Raw genomic sequence first — 19561 nt, 5'->3', positions numbered from 1 at the left:
TACCATCACTCCTGACCATCAGCCATGCTATCTGGGGATGATGGGAGTTGTAGTCCAGCAACACCTGGAGGGCCACAAGTACCCCATCTCTGACTTAATGGAGATACTGGGGATTGAACTTGGGAATTTCTACATGCAAAGCAGGTGCATTAGCTAAGGTCCCTGTGGGCTCCCTGCTCATTAGCTTCCCTATCTCACAGGACCTCTTCCTAGTCAGCATCTGCTCCACAAAGCCCTTCCTGTCCCTAAGGCCTGTCTGAAGTTATTTATGTACATATTTATTACATTTTTAGACTGCCCAATAGCCAAAATTCTCTGAGTGGTGCACAGGTAAATTAAAAATACGGAACACAAGATAATGAAACGGTGATAATAAAACAGCACATATTAAAACCAGGATAAAGCCAGCAGGAAGGGGTAAAAACTAGGGCTGTGCATGGCTATTTGTGCAAATTACAGCTAGGGATAGACAGACTCACCCACACCCAGCTTTGTCAGGTGCTCGCCAAGCTTCTGCTGCCACCTGCCCCTGCTCGCGGCACCATACGAGCTTTGTTGTGGCCCGGAAAGTGCCCAACAAAGTCATGGGGCCACCTGTCCTCCCTAGCGAGCCACCATTGTACACAACAATGGCAGCTTGGGCACTTCTGGGTAGGTAACACTGTGTACTTGGCGGCTTTAAAGGCCCCTTTTATGCAACATTACAGGTATGAATGCTCCATTCAGTTCTGTAATGTTGCATCAATGGACCCTTAATGGCCACCAAGTATGCAACATCATCTGTCCCATGCGGATGCAAAATGGCGTCCAGCATAGCGGACACCATCTGCGTCCTTCCCTTTTTGCCGTGATAGGCTACATAAATCTTTACGTAGCCTATCACGGCCAAGGGAGACATGCGAATGGCATAGCGGACTCCATTTGTGTGCCTCCCTTTGGCCGTGATAGGCTATGCAAATCTTTACTTAGCCTATCATGGCCAAAGGGAGGCACGCAAATGGCATCCGCTATGCCAGACGCCATTTGCATCCATAGACCAGCCACAGCCAGAAGTCCGGCAGCGGCCAGCCCTAGCCGTTGGCTCTGCGGACTCGCCACGGAGTGGATCCGGCCGGGGAGGATTCCAGGGGGGAGGACCAGATCTCCTCCCCCCCTGTTGACTCCCCAGCAGACCCAGGTAGGTGGGGTCCATACACCCCTACAAGACCCCAAACCTTCATCCTCAGAGGATCCCAACCCTTTGTCCTCCAAGGAGGCTCTAGCTTAAGAAGAGGACTCAGTCACTGAAAGGCATCATGAGTTTTCTACCTCCCCAGGACACAGTTGCCCAGAAAGATCTTAGGGGTTGGCTCTTCTGCTTCCAGAAGAGGTTGCCACTTGCCTTGCCATCTTTGGAATCTAAGGACTCCGGCCATGAGGACACTAGCATGCCACAGCTACTCTCACATCCTTGTGGCTTGAGGCTTCCAAAGCAGTCCAGACCCCTTTAAGAGACAAAGCCTCAGTTAGTGTTGAGGCAGAGTCATCCAGACAAATTCCTATTTAAGGCTCAATCTTGATCTACTCCTTGTCCTTGTTGGAGCAACATACAGACAACCTTGTCTTGCTCCCAGCCCCACTGGAAGCTTTCCATTTGCCTTACCTCAGAAACCTGACCCAATCTAAACCTGCTCAAGATCTGATCCATAGCAGATCCCTGCAACTCAGGCTATAGCACAGAGCATTGGCAGAACCTGCGACCTGAAATGGTATAAGTGCTGGAGCAGTTGAGGTTGCAACCATGATGTGCCATTTTAAAGGAAAGGGTCTTTCCTCCTTACCTTTGTGTAGCAGTGAGCTCAACTAATCAGATGCTGCCTTTTCGAGGACATAGCCAATGAAGGCACAGGAGTGGTGAAGGAGCGATCTTTTCATCCCTCTACCAGTGTACCTGCCTTATGCACAGTTTTATGCAACATCTTGCTAATTGCAAGTGGGCACCATGGTGAAGTTGTTAAGATGTCTATCTTATCCTCTCTTAGCACCATGTTGACCATCAGCTGAACTGTCTTTGCAAAGAATATCTACATCCCATGGCCAACAAAGTCATGCCAGAATTATTTAAAAAATCCTCCTATATTATGTAATACAAGTTTAGCTTCAGGATCTGCTCCTAGAATGTGGGTTTTTTAAATCCAAAATTTGGAGCCCTCTCCCCTGACAGGCAATATTAAATAGCTGGTGTGTCGTCGTCCCCCTTTGGCATGCCTCCATGATTTTCAAGTCATGGTATTATAGGAAATTCAACTACATTTTCTAAATATGAAGAGATATGATATATACAAATCATTATGCAACTACTGAAAATGGGAACATTGTTCCATGGCTCTTATTTTCATAAATCGTTAGCTAAGTGCTTTTGCTTCTTCTAAAATGTTACCTGTCTTTTCCAGTGAAGTTACATACATATTCATGTGTCAGGACATTTGTGGCCTTCCTCATCAGAGAATTCCTAGTCCTGCTAGAATGTTCCCCTCTAGCAATCTTTGCCTGTACAAGAATGCAATGTGGCAGGTGATAGGTGAACTCCAGATTCCTGCCGGAAAAGCAGATGCAAAAGTGTAGCAAGACTAGGCCATTTTTAGCTTCTGCAGAGGTGAATTTGCCACCTTCACTTAGATGACGGGTGAAGTGAGTTTGTTCAAGCAGAGGAAGGGAAATAAAGATACACTAGGGAAGAACAGTTTCTTAAAAAGGTTCTTGAATGGGAGCCCTGGGTCACAGCCAAAAGTACAAACGAAACCTTTGTTTCTGGAGGGATGGTGGTGCCATTCATCAAGTCGCTTTAAGAGGGCCCCATGGTTGCTGCCCATCTATAATGTTGACCACACATCTCATGGAGATTCAATAGCCGAGCTTTGGGTCCTCAGGTGGTCTTGAACTACAAATCCCGTCACCCCCTAGACAGCATAGACAATGGCAAGGGATGGTGGGATTTGTAGTCCTACAGGAACTGGGGAGCCAAGCTTGGGAAAGGCTGCACTAGCCTACACTGCTGAACAGTGGTGAAGTGGTAAAGTCTGAAGTTCAGGTACAGTCCCCATGGCCACAAGGAGAGTCCAAAATTTCAGGCAGCTGTGTTGATCCATATCAACAAACCAGTTCTATCAGTTTTCATTTCCACCAGAAACAGGTCTTTTGTAAAGTGAGCGGGACTTAATTAGAGCTGTGCACAAATGGCCTCTCAAAATTCTCCACCCCATTTGTGGGCAGAGAAATTGTGGGGAAAATTTCAGCAAATTTCTCCAGGGGGAGGAGAAATTCTCAACAGCTCCTTACAGGTTGGACTCACCAGTGGCAGGGGTGGCACAACTTCTCTCTTTTTTTTCTGAGGCTTTTTTTTGGGAGGGGGGAGGTTGTGCTGCCTCTGCAAGTGGCAACAGCATCAACTGTGTTGGCAGGTCGGCCCCCATTTTGCATCCGATACAATGCAGATGTGAGGGGGACAGTGATGTGTCCAGCTCCAGGAATAGGTGGAGGTGGTGCTGAGCCAAAATCTGTCCTCCAATTTCCTGAAAGTTTTCTTCCCCCATGGGAGAGGCTTCCATTGTTCTGCCTCATTTTCAGGGTGTTTTATAATGCATTTTTGTGGTGTTTTTGCATTTACTGAACCACTGTGAGGTAGGGATGTACGAAACACTTACCTGGTTTTGTCCAGGGACATCTGCGGTGTGGGGGCAGCACTTGGTCCCTCCCCCCGAAATCCCCTATGCCAACATTTACGTAGCTGATCATGGAGAAAATGGGAACGCAAATGGCTTAGGGGACACCATTTGCATCCCTGCTTTAGCCGTGATAGGCTATGTAAATATTTACGTAGCCTATCACGGGCTACCATAGGGACGCAAATGGCGTCCCCTACTCAGGATGCCATTTGCGTCTGCAGCATCCCGGCAGCGGCTGGAGCTGCCGCTGGAGCCACCGCCGCCGCCAGGTAGGCTCCGTTCCGGGGGGCTTTCGCGGGGTGGTGGGGCAGGTTGCTCCATTCCGCCACAGATTCCAGGGAGCTGAATTCACTGGAATTCGGCCCCCCTGGGATCCATGACGGAATTCTCTAACATCCCTACTGTGAGGCAGCCAAGGGTGTTGTATGTGAGTTTTCTTTCTTTGCTGCTCTCCCTTCCTAGGAGTCTTTTTATCTTCAAACTGGACTTGGCCTGGACAGCCCTTCAAATTGAGGAGGCCTTCAAACAGAGGACTGTCCTCTGACAGCTTTTCAAATAGAGGACTGTCCTCTGTAAAGTAGGACACATGGCCACCCTATGTGCAGGATTCTCTACAAAGTCTAGAAATCAAAAGAGAAGAATTGTGTATTTCTACTACATGTGTGCTGTTAAGCAAACTAGACTAGGTAACTCCTCAAATCTAGGGAGAAATGTGGGTGGGTAGAATTTCATAATCACTTGTAGGGTGAAGCCCTTGTACTGGCCAGGACACACACACACACACATATGAAAGACAGAAGGACTAACAACAGAGTATTCAAAATTATATATTTAAGCTAAATGTTTTGGCTTCCGCCCTCATCAGTGGCTGTGCTGTTAAATGGGTATCATGAGTGGCAGTGAATGCATGGAGATGAAAGTTCCTTAGGAGAAAAAAACAGCCATATGAGTGGTGTAATGCCTATGAGTTGTCCTCCAGATTATGGCCATTGGGACTAGGAGTTCTCAGTCTATAGATCCAGAAATTTTCCCTTTTGTCAAGTGTGTCAGTGTCTTTTGTTTGTTCTGTTGGAAGCAACTATAAATCCAAGAGCCTATGTGCAGGAGCAATAAAATATCTTGCAACAGGCTGCTCCAGTTTTTTGGTAAGATCACAGATTTTTGGTTACGGAATCTTGTTCTTAGGTCCGTTGCAGTTTTCCCTACATATTGCATATGACATCCCTTTTTGTAAACGTTCAGTTCAATAAACCACTTTAGTAGAAGGGCATGTTACCGATTGTCTAATGCAGTAAGTTTTGTTAGTAACTGTGTTCCTGAAAGAAGTGGTGGAGGTAACTGCAGGTAATGCAACACGTTAATTTACAATGGTATGATCCTGTATATACGTATATGGGGTGTGTGTGTGTGTGTTTGTGTGTGTGTTTCCACCTTAACTCACTGATCACAGGGATGGTATAAGATGTAAAATGGCATCACGAGAGATCAGATCGCTTTGATAGATATCATTTCTACTATATCCTAATTTATAAAATGGAAGGTACTTTAAAATCAGATGGAGGGGGATGGTTTATGTTACATACATGGAAGACTAGCCCAGAGGCAAGGGGGATACACACACACACACGTATACACATATCACATATACAGCAGCTGGAGTGACACAAAAGGTCACAGCTTTTGCAGCTTTCCAGATCTGTGCTCCCCTTCTTGAAGAACAATGGAACTAATAAATGGTATTGACTCCACAGGAATAATTATGTGGCCAGTCTGCCTGCGGGGCAGCAGGGGAGAGCAGGATGGTATGATCCTGCATTTCCCTCCCTGGCCCTCGCCATCTGTTCTCTGCTCCTTACTTGATATCTGGTCCACTGACTGGGCCTGACAAAGCTTGTTCCACTCTTGGCCATCTATAGACCTCAGTCCCCACCATATGCTGAGGGGACTTGAAGGCCCAGAAGCGTGGTAGGGGTACTTGAACTCACAGACCATGTCTGGTGGGAGAACAACAAATGGCAAGGGGTCTTTCTTCCCTCCCTTTTTTTTCTTTTTGACTAACTATGTAGACAAGAGCGTTGGCTTTGGCACTGTAACATACTTATTGTTTTGCTAGGTGGGGACGGTGAATAAGAAAACAAATAAACCAAAAGCCTTCAACATTTAGCAAAGAAAAAGAAATGCTATGCTTGCCTGAAGTGATGTCACCTGCTCAAGTTGGTAATTAGCTGGTTCAGGGTACAAATTTGTCTAGTTCATGATGGTGATATGTATTATAAACTGAGTGCTGATTTTAAATAAGGGGGGGAGACTGTAGTTAAGGGGGAGGGACTGTAGCTCAGTGGTAGAGCAAATATTTTGTAAGCAGAAGGTCCCAGGTTCAATCCCCGGCATCTCCAGCTAGGGCAGAACTGTGCCTGAAACCCTGGAGAGCTGCTGCCAGCCAGGGTTGACAATACTGGGCTAGATGGACCAATTGTCTGACTCAGTAAAAGGCAGCTTCTGATGTTCCCCCCAGATGTTCTCCAACCTGAGATTCTGTACTTGTACAGTCAGCATGAGAGGTGGCTGACTACTACTGGGTTAACATTGAATTAGCTCAGATAATATGCTGAATGGTTCCCCTCCCCTCTGAAGATCAGCAATAGCTTGACTTATTTTCTGAGCCAATCAGACTTCCGATGTTACCTCTTCCTTGACGCCAGTGTTACAACCCCCTAAAGCTCATATCTGGGCCATCTGAACGTAGTGAGTTTCACTGGCATCTCTGGCCTGCTCCATTCAGGCTGCCCAAGTTGCTTTGGAGGCACGTGTGAAAAAGATACTTAATGTCAGCCTCTTATATCTGATGAAACTCTTGTTCATTGCTGTGAATTATGGGACTAGGCCAAACTCCCCTGTCAAGTCAGTTCATTTATATTTGCTTTCTATGCAATAACTGCACTCAAAGTCGGATCACAAGAAATGTAAATATGCCAATGGGCAAAGCCAGTGCTCCAGGTTTTCAAGGGCTCTTGGGCAAGGCATCCTCCACGGGTCACATTTCTCAGGAACTAGTCAACTTTCTCAAGACCATTGCCACCAACTGCCACCTCCTCTTTGTCATCATCACTTCCACTTGCTTGCTTGACAGGCAGAGAGCCAGTAAGCAAGGAGGCCGTGGCATCTCCTGTCCTCCTTCTCACCACCAATGTTGTCATTTTTTCTCCCTTTCTCAAAATAAGAGAACCTGGGGTCATCCTATGAAGCTGATTGGTGGGAGATTCAGGACAGGTAAAAGGAAGGACTTCTTCACACAGTGCAGAGTTAAACTATGGAATTTGCTACCCCAGGATGTAGTGATGGCTACCAATTTGGATGGCTTTAAAGGGGGGTTAGACAAATCCCTGGGGGAAAAGGCTATCAATGGCTACTAGACTTGATGGCTATGTGCAACCTCCAGTACCAGAGGCAGTGAGCCTATGTACACAAGTTGCTGGGGAACATGGGTAGGAGGGTGCTCTTGCACTCATGTCCTGGATTCATGGTCGACAGCTGGTTGGCCACTGTGTGAAGAGAATGCTGGACTAGATGGACCCTTGGGCTGATCCAGCATGGCTCTACCTATGTTCTTATGACTGTTGATGCCAGCCCTGGGCAGAGCAATCCAGCAGAGGTGAGGATGGGAGAATCATTGGCAGATGAACCACCAAATCCAAAGCCCTATTGGGCTTTCACCAGCACAACAAAAAAGGAGCGGCATTTCCCCCGCTTTCTCCCCTTTTATTGGGCTTGTTACCTTTCTCCTTTTATTTTAGACTTCCCCTCCCATTAGTCCCAATGGGTTGAGAAATAAGCATAGCAATCCCAGGATCAATCTATTCCACCCTGTTTGGGGGGTTTCTGGGAGAAATGGGAGTGGGGATGTACCTGAGGATTCAAAGCCTCCCCTGATCTGCCACCAGAATGCCCCCCTTTCCCCCTTTCTGCCATCAGAGCACCGATGGAGGAGCACCGCTGGAAGGCTTCTGCAGGCGCACCACCCTCTCCACCTAAGGAGAGGGAGATCTGCAAAATCCAATGATCCCTGGGGCACCCTCCCAGGGACCATAGCATTGCACCCTAAGCTCATTCCAAAAATAAATAAATTATCAAAAACTAACCATCACAAATCAATGCAGTACTCATTTTCTAACAATTGTACTCGAACAAGCAACATCACTTTAATGACAGCATTAATTAGATAGTCACAGTTCATTTATCGAAACCAGCAAAACTCACCCCCAAGATCTATAAAACATTCTCTTGTTGGGAGGGGCTGTAGCTGAGTGGCAGAGCACTCGCTTTGCATGCAGGCGGTCCCAGGTTCAATGCCTAGCATCTCCAGGTAGGGCTGGAAAAAGTCCTGCTTGAAACCCCGAAGAGCCACTGCCAGTCAGTATCAACAATACTGGACTTAGATGGACTTAGATGGTCTGACTCAGTATAAGGCAGCTTCCTGTGTTCCTGGGTATGGTGTGTATGTTTTGGAGTGGGGAGTGCATTTATTTCCAACCAGCTTTCCACCATGACTGATGCTGGGAACAACAATTCTCGGGAGGCAATGGAATAAGGTGCATCAGTGCACATGCATGAACACTGCAAGCCAGAAGAGAACTCCTGGAAAACAGGCTCAGGTATTTTTTTAGATGATGATGCAAGAAACTCAAAAACATGCTTATGAACAACAACATATTCAAAGTGCATAAACTCCTCTACTCTACACTGCTTTCTTTATTGTTTGGACGACATGGATTTGCAGTTATCTCACATTTATCAATCATTGCAACTGTACACATGTGAGATGAATGTCCACACAAGTGAATGTGCTGTCACCACCCAGGATTTATTGGGGTTCTCTCATGCTTGTACACTTTGGTTATGAACACACATGCACGCTTATTCATGAAGGACATCTTTATACTATCAGCAGCATTCATTTATGATGAGAGGCACTCCAGTCTGGCTGATGCCTGGATGGGCAGTTGTTCAGGAGTCATGGGCACACCTTTCTGAGGTTCTTGAGGAAATAGTAGTATATGGAGTCCCAGTATTGGGGAAAAGGTGGGAAATAATAATAATAATAATAATAATAATAATAATAATAATAGAGTGCGATAAAAGTCAACCCTTCGAGAGGGAGCCTTTGATGCTTCCAGAATCTAAAATTGATGGGTTATAAAAATCAAGGCTCAGGCTGGCTCCAGGTTTGAAGGGGCTTGGGCAAAGTTCCTTCTGGTAGGTCCCCTCCTTCCTCTGTGGGCCCTAGTGGGTGGAAGGCAAGAGTGGTCTGCACAGCACTGGATGGCTGGGTCTAATTGCCATTTTAATTTATCTCAGTGCTCTGGAGTAATGCCATGTCAGGGGCGCATTGCAGGAAATTAAAATGGCAGCTAGTCTTTAAGGGGGAATGCATCAGCAGTGGGCTCAGCCAGGGTTCTGCACCCTGGCAGCTTCTCAAAGACACTGGGCCCTGGCCTTGGTAGAAACAGTTGAGAAAGGAAAAGATCTGTGAACTTCTTAAACCTGAAAAGTTCTCCTTGTGAGTTTGTCATTTGTGGACAGCTCAGCTGTAATGGGGCTGAAATCAACGAAATGCTCCCATCCCTCTCCTTATAATGTAACCATATCAGAAACCTTATCAACTGCTGGCAGACTGCAGGATTACATGTAAATGAAGTATCAAAGGCTAGAATTAAAATATTAGCAATGAGGAATATGACTCTTGCATGCTCAAGAGGAGCTTCACAGTGGATTAAAAACAGCCTGGCCTACATCTCTTAATGCTTGCTGGAAGTTTAAGGCACCACTTTCACAGAATTTTAAGACATTGTTATGACTTTCAGTAGCACTGTGGATTTTTATTTTAGACAACTGCAGTCATTGGGGTTTACATTCTGACAAGTACATGTCAGAATGAAAATGAAGACCATAAGCAAATATGCCAGTAAACTTAAGTGCTTCATTACCCATGTAGGAAAAAAGTTATTTTTAACTTTTGGCATCATTTGCTGTTTGAAACAGTGGCATGCATTTTAAATGCATTCCTTCCCCCCACGCCCCCACCTCTGATGTTAATCTCCTCTTTAATCCCCTCACCCCCTGTTTTCTATTGTGCGTAGAGATTTCCCATCAAATCACTCATAATCACCAGTGATTGCATCTCCTTCTCAGATTTTTTCTCCTCTGCAAAAAAAAAAAAAAATTAACAACAAAAGGGAAGCAAAATAAACTCTCAGCTGTGCATAATAGCAAGGATTTGAGCACCTTTTAATTACTAATGTTAAATATTCAGTTCAATTAAGAATTCAATCATCATCGCATGCTAATTAGTGCCATAGTCAAAAACAGAGATCAGCAATATGTAGAGTCTCAGCTGCATGAGGCTTGTTTTAGATTCTGTAGGTGTACACTAATAGTGAGAATTCTGGAATTCATATTTTTAAACCCTCAAGTTTCTGGTCCTCATGGCTAAAGAGATAATGGTTTGGAGCGAACAGTGTGCATGCATAGAAAACACACACACACAGCCATTATAAAAAGCTTGTCCATCAACTCTTTGGTGGGAAAACAAGAGGGGAGAGTTCTTATCTTTCTTAAAGAATGGATCACTTTCAAATTTGTTTTAAAGAACGATATGCACATAACCCCACATGTTTGATCTGGCTAAGGAATCACACACACTCAGTGTCCATTTGCATTCATAATTCCCCATCTGACTTGAAAGAGGAATGAATGATCATGAATAGCCATTTGTTCTATTTGTGGTATTTGAGCTATGGGGGCTGGTGTGCGTGTGTGTGTGTTACCTACGTCTGGTAGTGGCAGGGGCTGGGTGAAGGGCAGCAGGAGCATACATTGGCAGCCATTCCTGACGGCCATCATTTTGTTTTTCCCAGAATGCCACATGACAGGGTCTTTCCACAACATTGAGGGGAGGGGGTGGAGAAAGTGGTGGCCACCATTAAATGAGGATGGTTCGCCACTGCAGGCCAAGAAATCTATATTCTGGCAGCTGTCATGCCTCCTCCCCAAACAACTTGGGAAGATGCTGCATCAGGCCATGCTGGGGGAAAATGAACAGGAGTGACTAGGGATGTTCTGCTTTCCTGCCGCCAGTGCCACAAAGAATACCCAAAACATTTTTAAATGTTTTGAAAAAGGGGTGATGTGTGTGTGAAAAACACACGCCCGGTGTGAATACCAAAACAATGCAAATGCAAATGAATGGAACACAAAACAGAACAAATGGAACATGACACAAATGAGGCATCTTGAAGGCTGGACTTCTTGGGAGACACCAATGCACAAAACCAGCCAAGGCTGTATTTTTACTGATGGGAGGGGCCGTAGCTCCATTATTGAGCACAGGATGAGGGACCCCAGTTTAATCCCAAGCATCTTCTGTTAAAACAGCCTTCCCCAGCTTTTGGTTCCTAGCTGATGTTGGACAACAACTCCCATCATCCTTGACCACTGGCCTTGCTGGCTGGGATGATGGGACTTGTAACCCAACAACATCTGGGTTGAGAAAGGCTGTGTGAAAACGACCACAGGCAGCGGGCTCAGGAAAAGACTTCTGCCTGGACCCTGGGAAAACCACTGCCTGTTGTAATGAAATACCTCTCGTGCACCTTCCCGTGTTTTGTGCCAGTGCAAAACAATCCTGCAGTCTCCCCCTGAGAAGCCACAGAAGTGGTTTTGAAGACCCACCTACAGCAAGGGATGATGCCCAACTAGGGTGGTCATGTGTCCTACTTTACAGAGGACCATCCTGTGGAAGGGCTGTCAGAGGACAATCCCTTGTTGGAAGGCATCTTCTATCTTGGGTGAGCAACTGTGGGAGGTCCAGTGGCCATTTTGCCACCACCACCCCAGTTCCTCCCTGCAAGACATGCTGGAAAAATAAATAAAAAGGAGTATATATATATATATATATATATATATATATATGCCTGGTTTGCTACCAAAATTCAAGTAAACACCCTAAAGTTGACGCTTTTCCCACTCCATAGCTAAACTCTAAGAATACCCTTTTTTTAAATTCAGGGGTGCAGCGGGGTACCACCCCTGCTTTATCTGAAGGGTCATCCTGTCCAAATCAAGTTTAAAGACAAAGAACCAAAAGAAGGAAGAACAGCAGGGCCCTTGGAGTGGACCAACAACAGCCAGGACCTGGTCAGGAGGCTGAGGAGGCACACAGGGCACCAGCTCACAATTGTTCCCACTACCGCAAGATGCATTTAGAACAGAGTCACCATTTCTCCATTTCCTTCTGGAGAAACCAGAAGGAAACCAGAAACCGCCACCTGCTATACATCTAAATTTGCCTGTGCAACTTTTATGCAAAGAAGGCGTCCTCCCACACCCTCTTTTTGTGGCGATGCATTTCTTCTTCTGGGGGGGTGTTGCATAACTGGACGCCCTGCGCTCAACATCTCTTCCATCCAGGGCAATATCTAGTCCATGAGACAAAAGCTCGCCTGATTCCATGGTCCCCACCTTCTCCCCTTCACGTGCTTCCTTCCTATAACTCTTGGCTTTTGCTGGGGTTGTTGATTCTCTCCCCCCACCCCTTTCACTGTGTTGTCTGGCAGGCAGCTGCAAAGACCAGTTGCTAGGTGACAGCTTCAGCAGCACAAAGAGCTCTGGCTGGGCAGGTCGGTCCTGCCATTTTCAAACAGCTGTGCAGAATTTCTATTTGCCTTTCTCTCATTGTTGCTAATTGCGGGGAGCCGAATCAGCATAAAATATCTAATAGAAATGAAAGGCTGGCAGTTGATCTCTTTGCATCCTTTCACTTTGCAGCCCCCTCACTTTCTTTGGCGAAAAGTGATTGCACATGGCTTGTTCGTGTTTGTCCAGAGCTGGAGCAGTGGGGTTAAAATGCAACGGGCTCAGCATCACGTCTGCCTCTTGTAGCCTTTGTTCATGGCACTTAATGCCGAAACAGGATTTCCCATTGAACCAACTTGAGGCCCATTCCAATGTAACATCAAGGGCCTGGCCGTGCATGATGCTAGTGAATCAAATCCATATTCCACATGTGAACAATGGGACCATGGGCGCATGTGAAATCTTTCTTTTTTTACATGGGTAAATATGGCAATGGGAATTGGAGGGGTGGAAACCTCTTACTCTGTGCCATTGTTTGCTTCTGTGTTGGTGCAGATCATGCCACTGTGTTGAGTGTACAATGGTCTCTCAGGGAGACAGGGTGGGGCAGACACCCTGCCTGCATGGCCAGACAGGGTGAGGCAGGGGGCAGAGAGCTAGGGCTTCCTCACAGAGAGCTTTCTGCTATTGAGGTTGCTCAGTCATGGAAGTTTGTGGGTCCTTTTCATGACGTCAACCTCCAGGGCACATCCGGAGGTATTTCCTGGTGGTCCCATCTCAAAAAGGTCTGGAAATAATGAACTATCAAATTAAGTTGGATTGTAATTCCATTAAAACAGCCACTAGATGGCGTGTTTTCAATGAGTTCTATGGAACCTTGAAAATTAAAAGCTTCCCCTCTCAGCAGTCACATGGTCACCATCTGGGAGCCCTCTGTAAACATGGAAAGGCTCCACAATGCGGGTTTTTTCTTTAATGTAAAGGCAGCCCTAGTGTCAGATATGCATTGCAGTGCCGTGAAGGTGGCTCTAACTCTTGAAAAATGGTTGCTGCAAGGATACACACTGTGGATGGCATAAGGCAGGAGCAGGGAAGTTGTAGCCATCCAGATGTTTAGGCCTACAACAGCCCTAGAAAGCATAGGCCAATTATTTGGTAGTTTCACAGCTTTTGCGTATCCCCTCCCCCCGCCATTCTATAAAAAGGTTTTGAGGGTCCTGCTTTAGTTACTAACAGTAAGAGCTGTATGCTACAACATGCTGGTATTTTTTATATTTTTGGCCCCACCCCCTTTGCCTCCAGTACTGCCCACCGGTAGAATGTGGCCCCTGAGACTGTCTCCGAAATGGAATCTGGCCCTCAGGCTGAAAGAGGTTCCCTGCCCCTGTGTTAAAGGAAGGACCCACAACTCAGACTGTTCGTTCATTTGATGTGCTGGAGCGCAACTCCTATGGTTGTCGGTAATGCTGGCTAGGGATAATGGGAGTTGCAGTCCAGTTGGAGGGCACTAGGTTGGAGAAGGCTGTTACAAACCAAGGACATCTAAGCCCTAAATTAATTGCAAGTTCAGTGGCTCAAGGGTCTCTCCACTTCATCAAACCATCCTACTGCATCTCCACAATTCATGGCACCTTTTCAGGAGTCCAGTACAGATCAGTAGGATGAAGGCAGATGTAGGAGTACATGAGAATGAAGAGAAAGGGCCGGCGCTCGAGGCTGACTTGGTCACGTTCCCAAGCAATATTCTCCAGAGTATTTGTGGGCAGAGAAATGGGGGGGGGGGATTTCACCGAATTTCTCTAGGAGGAGAACTTCTCCAACTGTTTCTCACAGACAGCACTCACACCTGGCAGGGGTAGCACAGCTTCTTTCTTTTTTCCATAAGGGCTTTTGTATTTCTTCGGCTGTTGGGGCTTCCATTTTTCTGCATCATTCTCAGGGCATTTTATCATTTATTTTGGTGATGTTTTTGAGCTTACCTAATCACTGCGATGTGGTGAAAGGTGCTCTGTGTGTGTGTGTGTGTGATCCTATTACACCTCCTGATTGCTCTGCAGCCTCCTAGGCTGCCTGTGATTCTTGGTCTGAAAACATTCTATGGGAAGAATGATTTTATTTTACCTTCCCCTGGGCTTTAATTGAAGTGTGGGAAGCTGAGGAGGCTTCAGCAGGCTGCCACAGAGATGATTGTGCAGTGAAAGGCAGGACACTTGTGCACGCTCCTTGGCCACCTCATAAGTAAGGTAAGCACAAGAACTCTGAACTAGGGATGTCAGAGAATTCCACCACGGATCTCGGTGAGGCCGAATGCCAGTGCATTTGGCCCCCCGAAATCCGTGGCGGAACAAAGCCCCCCCCAAAGGCGCGCAAAACGGAGCACTTACCTGCTGCTGTTTGCGCTGCTTTGCGAATGGCGGCTGCCATTCGTTTCTTCATTATAGCCGTGATAGGCTACGTAAATATTTATGTAGCCTATCATGGCAAAAGACAGGGGTGCAAATGGCGTAGTGGCCGCCATTTGCACCCCTGTCTTTTGCCGTAATAGGCGACATAAATATTTACGTAGCCTATCACGGCAAAAAACAGGAATGCAAATGGCAGCCGCCGTAGCCGCCGCCATTTGCATTCCCCCCCTTTTTTTTTTGCTGTGATAGGCTACGTAAATATACATAGCCTATCACGGCAAAATACAGGGACGCAAATGGCGGCAGCTACGGTGGCCGCCATTTGCGTCCCTGTGCAGCCCAACGGCTGGATGTCCGTCTGCGTGCGGCCCTGGCTGGCGGCTCCGTGGAGTCGCTGTGGAGCGGAGCCGGCCGGGGAGAATTTCGGGGGGAGAGACAGAGCGCCTCCCCCCCACCGCGAATGTCACCCTTCGAAAAGGTAAGTGACTTTCGTACATCCCTACTCTGAACCCAACCCATGAGAAATTCTCCAAAATTTCTTCTCCTTTGAATTTCTTTATGGAGGCAATTTCTTTTCTATCAAATTGAATGAGAATCGTCGAAAAAAATATGGGCGAAATTTTCGGCACAGCATTCATTTATTTATTATTACATTTATATACTGCCTCATTTGCTAAAAAGTCATTGAGGCAGTGTTTTTAAAACAATTTAAAACAATAAAAACCAGAACATTACAAACAGTAAAACATTAGAACAGCTATGTAATGTAAAAGGCTAAATTAAAAAGATATGTCTTTACACGCTTTCTAAAAGCCAGGAGAGTGGGGGCAAAATGGAGTTCTTGAGGGAGCACATTCCGCAGTTTGGGAGCAACATGATAAAAATGCTACGTTTTAACCGATCCAGGATTGTCTTACGATTATGGTTGTTTGCTTGAGATTGCTTGCTTGAAGTTGTTTTAGATATATGTTCTCTTGTGTATATTGTCTGTTGGTGTGTTTTTTATGCCAATGGCTTTTAATCTCTGTATAGTGTATTTTTAATATTTTGAATCTTTGTAAACCTCCCAGAGAGCTTTGGCTGTTGGACAGTATTGAAATGTAATAAACAAACAAACAAACAAACACAGGAGAAAACCCCTCCATGTGTCTGAGAAATGGGCCTCGGCAGGTAACAGTGCCCTAAAAAGGGCCTCCTACAGATTTTAGCAAGTGGGCAGGTTCATAACAAGACAGGTGGTCTCTCAGCTAGCCAAGTCCAAAACCATTTAGGGCTTTAAAGTTCAAAAACAACACCTTGAATTGCATCTGGAAAGTGGTGGGCAACTATTGCAGGTCTTTCAAGACTAGTGTAATACGGTCCTGCATGGCAAATATTGGGATCCATATTACCCAGCCTGAGTTAGCTAAGCAGTTAGAAGATTCCATGATGAAATGCATCAAAGCATATTCTACACTAGGATCTCATGATTTGATTCCAGCATCCAGTCTCACACAACTAGGCCTCTTAGGCTGGGAGTAAAGTTTTTCGAAGTACAGTCCTGTGAGAATCTTGTTGTGATACCTAACATTCTAGGCATCACATTCTGTGCCAGGGTGTAGGGTGTTAATTAGCTGACAATGGAGGTTCTAGTGTCAAAGTAGGATAGTGTACATCAAAAGGGTTAGCATGGTATTGGATCATGAGCAATAACAGCCATAAACTAGAAATGTTATCAACTGAGAAACGGGTGCTTGAAATGAGAAACATTGGGTCTCCCAGGCTAAAACAGAAATATAACTGCTTTGAAGCAATTGATTTGTGTGTCATGACTTATCAGTAGCATATTATGATGATCATAGTTGTTGACTCACAGACATGTTTTTGTAGCTAAAAACCTGCATTTGAGACCAAGAGAAATAGATTTTAGGGTAGATTTAGTAATGTATTGATCTTTCCACTGTATTGAAAGGAAAGATAAAATTGGAATGTACGCAAGCAGATAAACACGTGTAAAAATGCTTAACACGTTTAAAAGGCAGTCCAGCGATCAAACATTTCTGTTCTCCATGGGAGAACTCACCTTCTTTGCTTGATTTGGGGAGACTGGGAAGGTGCCATATTTACTGTGACATTTCGCTCTTCATAAGCCTTGTTGCTAGAAATGTATCTAGAAGTTGTTTCGATTTTGTTTATGCCAGCATTGTGTGCTTATTCTGTGATAAGGATCTACTTGAAATAAGTAAAAGACAAAAAAGAAAAAGACTTGATCTCTGAGAGTTGTTACTGAACTAAAACTCTGTGTCTAATACCAGAAGTCAGTAAAAGCCTGCATTTCCTGGTGACACCTTGCGCTGAGGAAAATTGAGTGGGAGTGGTTAACTAGTGGGTTAGCACCCCCCCCCCCAAAAAAAATACTGGTAATCCATCTCATAGAATCCCTGGGCAAAGACAGATTTGTCACACCTGATACCATGCACTGGTTAGCCATCTACGTGCCGCCTTTTCACACAAGAAAGCTTTGTACCCCACAAAGAGAGCACTGCAGTAGCCTAAATGTGATATAACCAAGGCATGGATAACTGTTGCCAAATCAGACTGACTCAGGTTTATGGAGGAGGTCCCAGGTCCAGTCCATGGCATCTCTAGTGGAAAAAAAGACCTACAGCAGGGAAGGAGGACCTGGGGCCCTCCAGATGTTGTTGGACTACAACTCCCATCATTCCTGACCATTGACCATGCTGTCTGGGAATGATGGGAGTTAGCATCCAACAACATCTGGGAGGGGAACAGGTTCCTAGGGTAAGAGGCCTGGGAATCAAAATGAACAGGTTTCCTCAGGTCTGTTCACTTATTGTTCTTCTGGTTTGTTCTCCCTTGTGTTCCCCTCCTTGTTCTTGTGTCTTCCAGTTTAACTAGGAGAACATCTAAACGTGACACTGGAGTTGGAGAGTATGTAGTTTGCATCAGCTTTAAGTTCCTTCAGTTCATTAGCATCTCCCCACCTCATGTTGCCGATGCTCATATGCTTGTTGGCATTTCTAAAACGTTGCAAACCCCCCCCCCCCGCAATCTTAATGTGTTCATACATATGACTGCATCACAATCCCTGTTTTGTTGTTGCAGTATTTTACTGATGCTCACATGCTAAAACTGCACACAAAAAGGGTCATGATGGACTCATGATGTAGGATGTGGTATAGTGGAGGGGAAAGACAAGGGAGTATTGCTGTAAGACCTTTTTCAGAGCAGGGGCAATGACATCATCTGCGAGAGCGCCAGGGCAACTGACAGAGCCTCCATGCTCTAGCCAGTGAATGAAGTGATAATGAGACTTTCAAGTTTTATGGTTGTTTGTGGGGATATATTTATTTTGTTAAATCCATTCTGTCTGTGTTTTGTGATGGTCAGGCAACTTTCGTTCTGTTGCCCACACATTGAAGGAATTTGCTTTTTTCTAGGGATGTAGGAGAATCTCATTCCACTTTCACAAGTGTGCATTGGCACTAATGCGCATTAATGCCAATGTGCATTAGTCCATGTTCACATCAGCACATGTGCAAATTTGCACAAATCCCCACAAAAAGTAAAACACACACACCCTGGTCTGCACCTCCACACTATTTGGAAAATGCCCATCAGTTGTGGAATCTGTAGTCAGATCATAGAAATCCCAACTCACTTGAATCTGTTGTGCATTTGTCCAACACCCTTAGTTGTTTGTGAGAGATTAGCAAAGACGAAGTCAGAGAATGAAGAATATTATCAGACAGAGGCTAGATACTTTTTCCTATTTTACTCTTGCAGCTGAAATGGTAACGCTTCTTTGCAAAATTGTTTGCATTTCTAATTAAAGGCTCAAGCTTTCTCTTCAGCTGGCTGAAAATCATTTATTAAAGCTCGGCATATTTTACAGTTGAACCCATGCAGTCAGAAGTAAGCGACACTGAGTTCAGTGGAAATTACTCCGAGAATTGCAGTCATGCCCCGTACACTTAATGGCGAGATTTTATTAGTGGTTTCTTTGCCTGTTTGTTTGTTTTGGATGTCTGTGTTTAATGATGGTGTTTCTAACCAGGCTGATAGCTCCTTTGAGTGTGACAAATAAAAATGCATATCTCCTGGTGGTGAGACTATGGCTTCTCCTTGGGGATGTGTCTATTTGGGCGTGGTCATGATGAGCTCTTGCATTTCAAAATGTACCACTACAACACTGCGTTGGGTGGGTCGCATCAAGGCGGCTTGCCACTTTTATACATGTGCACATAAATGTTGGCAATATGGGGTTAGTGAGGAGTATCAAATGAACTGAAAGTAGCTAAACCATCACACAGACAGTACTCTGTACACAATCTAGACATTAAAAAAAATCCCAAAGCATGTAGGGTTTCTAATGCATCGATTCCACTTTGGAAACAACACCAGGTAATTTAGAACTCCAAACTCTGGGGAGAAATTCACATTTGGAGAATTTCAGAAATACTCCTGGCTGGTGAAGACCTTCTGTTTGAGAGGCCCAGTTTGAGAGGCTCTGGTAGCAATGTAGGAAAGTCCCCTTACCTGGCTCTGCCGGGTTCCGCTGGGGGGGGGAGACGCGCTGTCCCTCCCCCCAGAATCCTGGCTGGCCGGCTCCGCTCCGCGGGGATTCCACGAAGCCGCCAGCTGGCTCCGATAGCAGCCGGACATCCGGCCGCTGGCTAGCAGGGATGCAAATGTAACGTAAAACGTAGCAGGGACGTAAAAGACTTACATAGCCTATCACGTCTGGCTTAAAAAAAACAAAAAAACCCCTGTGTGTATGCAAATGGTGGCGGCTACAGCCACTGCCATTTGCGTTCCTTA

General features: G+C 45.6%; 1 protein-coding gene across 2 annotated transcripts in view; it reads left to right on the top strand.

Moving 5' to 3' along the window:
* The window catches only part of DCX (doublecortin), a 158381-nt gene that overhangs the window by 38706 nt on the left and 100114 nt on the right, over window positions 1–19561 (top strand). The gene's annotated exons all lie outside the window — the stretch shown is intronic.

The sequence above is a fragment of the Heloderma suspectum genome, chromosome 9 (genome assembly GCF_057233095.1).
Source record: "Heloderma suspectum isolate Gila_16-S chromosome 9, 16-S_ref, whole genome shotgun sequence".
NCBI classification, from domain to species: domain Eukaryota; kingdom Metazoa; phylum Chordata; class Lepidosauria; order Squamata; family Helodermatidae; genus Heloderma; species Heloderma suspectum.
The sequence above is the reverse complement of the archived record's forward strand: the minus strand, read 5'-3'. Positions and strand labels throughout refer to the sequence as shown.